The sequence below is a fragment of the Lathyrus oleraceus genome, chromosome 5 (assembly GCF_024323335.1).
Source record: "Lathyrus oleraceus cultivar Zhongwan6 chromosome 5, CAAS_Psat_ZW6_1.0, whole genome shotgun sequence".
Classification (NCBI taxonomy): Eukaryota; Viridiplantae; Streptophyta; class Magnoliopsida; order Fabales; family Fabaceae; genus Lathyrus; species Lathyrus oleraceus.
The window spans coordinates 245,218,063-245,222,788 of NC_066583.1; positions in this window are offsets into that span (position 1 = coordinate 245,218,063).

The window sequence follows — 4,726 nt, forward strand, 5'->3', positions numbered from 1 at the left end:
TGTTTATAATTTTTAGTTTGATACAAACTCAAGTACACAACCTCTATTTATATTAATGACATTCTTAAATCAATGACTATGATTTTGCCACCACAAACTTAATCTAATGACTATAAATAACTATCTAGAAGTCTCTCTACTATTCTACAAAAATACTAACTTATTCTTATCTTCTAGAGAGCTCCATGGATCTCTCTAGAATATGCTTCTAGATGTTGGACCTACTTACCAACAAATATGGACTTAAAATTTTTAAGGCCCAAAAACTAACAAACCAAAAATCAACTTAAATATTCAACACTCCCTTAACTTGATTTTTCTACTCCAAGTAAATACTTAACTTTACAAAGTCTTCACGCTTGAAAGGCTTGGTAAAGAAAATAGCTGCTTGGTCACAGGGTCCTCAAAACCAAAATTGAGACTTAAAGCGAACTTTAAGAGTTAGACCTTTATAAAATTAAAATTTTAAATATAATTAATTTAAATATATATTTTTTGGCTTTTTGAGATGCAATTTTTTTATTAAATTATCATAATCGATTTCTCACAAAATTTCTTTTTCAATGGGTAGTAAATTCAACCCATCTAATATTGGTTAAGACCTTGTTGACCTTAGATTAATTTTAATTTTAAAAAATGGAATTCAACCTTTAAATTATTTTATAGAAACATCAATGAACAATCACCTATATTTTCATATTTACTCTTTTTTTTTTTAATAAATTTATCTAGAGACCCTTTCCGGTGTAATAAAAGCTTCATTTATTTATTTTGAGTAACCTGATTCATATTTTCGAGTTAACATTGTAAATTTTATTATAAATAAAAAATAATTCATAAAATATAAAAAATTATTATGAATAAAAATTAAAGAGAACAAAGTAGAACAATAGAACATGTTTTTCACAAAGTTAAGTATTACATTGTTACTTGTCTTCTTTCACGATCCGTCAAAAAAAATTATTAATTGATTCAAAGCCTAACCAATTAAAAACATAACAAAAATTTTAAAATTTGATAACTGAAAGAATTAAGTTGATAAAAAGTTTAAAATTTGAAAGAAATGAAAATGATAATTGAAAGAGTTTAGAATTAAGTTGATAAATGATAAAAAGTTTTTTCCTCTAGAATTGTTCATAATATAGTGTCGCTACACAAGTCTATATATTGAAAATTATTTTAAAATATTACACATTAAACTAATTACAAATTCAAAGAAAGTATGACTAAAAGTCTCATTAACATCGACTTATCTACTCTTCAGTATTTGACTTAGCAATCATATCATCGACATATAATTCTATCTCTTTGTGCATCATGTCATGGAAAAAAATAGTCATGGCTCTTTGGTATGTGGCATCAACATTCTTTAAAACGAAAGGCATCACTTAGTAACAGAATGTTCCCTAGGGTGTAATAAATATTGTTTTTTCCATGTCTTTGGGTGTCATCTTGATCTGATTGTAATTGGAGAATCCATCCATAAAGGAGAAGACGTTGAATTTAGTTGTATTATCTATCAACATGTCAATGTGTGGCAGAGGAAAATCATCTTTCGGACTGGCTTTGTTCAAGTCTGTGTAATCAACACACATTCGAACTTTACCATCTTTCTTTGGAACAGGCAAAATGTTAGCCACCCACAGAGGGTACTCAGCGGTAACAAGGAACCTAACATCAATCTTCCTTTGAACTTCTTTAATACTGATAGTCATATCAGGGTTAGTTCTTCTCAACTTTTGCTTAACCGACAGACACTCTGGTTTTAACGGTAATCGATGCTCCACAATATCAGTATCAAGACCTGGCATACCTTGATAAGACCAAGCAAACACATCCACATAATATCTAAGAAGCTCTACCATCCTCTTCTTAACATCTGGATAAAGCAGTGCCATAATTTTGACTTTTTTCTTGTTATCTTCGAAACCCAAATTAATCACTTCCAACGACTCTTTATGAGGTCGAATGGTCTTCTCTTCGTGCTCAAGCAACCGAGAAATCTCATCAGGAATCTCTTCATCATCCTCTTCTTTCATTTCAAACACAGAAAAATTCAAAGTTGGGAGACGACATATGGTCATTGTTTTCAATGGTTTTAACAATTAATCCGCAAAATGATTTTATGCTTGATTTTAGAATATGAACAAATAAACACACATTGTGATGCAGATATAAAAGTGATTATTATTTTGTTTTTTATGTTACCATTTTCCAAAATAAGCAAAGAGGAAAAACATAATGTGGATAAATGAAATAACATTTTATTAATGATAATGAAATTTGAAACAAAGCCCACATAAATTCACTTTCACCTTGGGCATAGTGAAAGGATTTTGAAAATAACAAAAAGCAAACATATTACTTCGACAAGTGAATAGCAGAAGGAAGATCAACAACAATCCAATTTTGGCACACTGATCCACGTGTCACAAAGTCTGGCACTCCTTGCTCTTCATTATCTTCTAAGATGGTGGCAGCAGACTGATCCTTAGAATGAATAAAACCAGCATTGTGAAACACTTCTTGAATTCGCTTCAAATCTCTCTAGGTTGCACCAGGTGAAAAACCCAAACCAACTCTGTTCTTGTTTTCAGCAAGCTCAACAATCTGTCATCATCTAGCAGATTGACCATTCTCCACCACAGACTGGGCGTCTTTCAAGGATGACATGGATTCACCCTTCTTCTTAACAACAATATTGTTAACATAAAGAGCTTGAAACAACATTCTTTCAACTTCATCAACATCAATATAGGAAAACAAGGAGAGATGACTCACTAACATGGCTTGCTCACCACCCACGATCACTAACTTTCCATTCTTCATGAACTTCAACTTCTGGTGTAGAGTTGATGTAACTGCCCCAACCTCATGAATCCACCGACTTCCTTAGAGACAACTATAGGTGGGATGAATATCCATCACTTGAAAAGTCATCTAAAATAAGCACAGGCCTATCTTTATTGGAAGACCAACCTCTCAAATTACAGTCTTGCTAGATCCAGCGAAGGCTTTCACAACAACTCCACTGAATCTCATAGGAGTACCTTGGTAAGCAAGTTTTGACAGTGTAGACTTAGGCAGAATATTCAAAGAGGATCCAGTATCCACCAGTACATTGGATATAGCATCTTCTTGACAGTTCATAGAGATATGCAAGGCCAAATTGTGATTCCTCCCATGCTCAGGCATCTCTTTATCACTGAAGCTCAAATTGTTACATGCGGTAATATTGGCCACAATGCCATCAAACTGATCAATTGTCACATAATGGTCTACATAGGCTAGTTCTAGGACCTTCTGCAAAGCTTCTCGGTGTGCTTCCGAACCCATCAGTAAGGATAACATAGATATCTTGGATGGAGTATGCAACAACTGGTCCACCATATTGAAATTGCTTTTCTTGATCAATTTCAACACTTCATCTTGATGAGCATTTTGATTTACAATACTGGATTGGCCGGCTCGTACAATAGGAGTTTTCTCAGAACTTGATTTCTCTATCACCCCGTCTTCAATCCTCTTAGGAGCTGCAACAGTAACTATCCGACCACTTCGGGTCATACCACTTACATTGGCGATGTTCACAACAGACGAAAGAGAAGGAATAGGAACTTGTTTGCCGTCTTCTACCAAAGTAGCATTATACTTGTAAGGAACAACTTTATCATACTCATAAGGCGTTATGCCCGCCAAATGAATGATCAATGGAGAAACAGTGGTCTTCTGAACGTTATATGCAATCACAACCGGTTCTGGGAGATTAAAACGGGGAACTATGACATTCACCTCATGCTCATCTTTATTTCTATCCCTTGTTACCTGAATAAGATTATTATCCAACATCTCTTACAAGTATCTTTTCACAATAGCACATCCTCGAGGATCTCTAGAAAAAACTTGGAAAGAAGCATGGTCATGCTCTTAATAACTTAATTCACATAGAGTGGTGTGCTTTTCAACCAAGGATCTTCTGATTAGATTGACGTCAAAAACTCGGTATTTCCCAGGATATCCTTCGACCATATTTACAGTTGTATTGTCATGTTTGAGCAGTAAATTAGCTTGCACATTGGGATTAGAATCTTCAAATGACAAGATACCACTTTGCATTAACCTTCTTACCTCAGCCTTCAAAGCAAAACAATTATCAATATCATGGCCAAGTGCTCCTTGGTAGAATGCACAATGTTGGTAAGCTTTATACCACCACATAAACTCTTTTGGAACAGCCGATGGAGTTCTTGTTTGCACCAAATTTTTCTGAATTAAAGCAGGAAATAACTTTGTATAAGTCATCGGAATGGGGTCAAATTGTACATGTCTCTAGGTACAATTTTGATGATTCGGTTGATTCGCGAGTTGTTGGAAATGTGGTTGATAACTCGGTGCTGCTTGAGAAACTAGAGCAACATTGATTACTGGGGTTACATATGCCACATGTTGATGATGTTGACTGTTCCTTGGAAGCCTCCTACGTCTCTCTTGCGAGATAACATTTGCATCGTGTTCCTTCTTCTTAGGTAACCCATTCCTATACTTTCTGGAACCATTGGACGAACTACCTTCTTTCAACCGTCTTTCACGAACACCTTCTTATAACCTCAAAATCATATTCACCATTTCATTAAAGTCACTAGGTGCACTTGCAACCATCCGATCATAATAGAACGGACTCAATGTCTTCAAAAACAACTTTGTCATTTATTTCTCCTCCAACGGA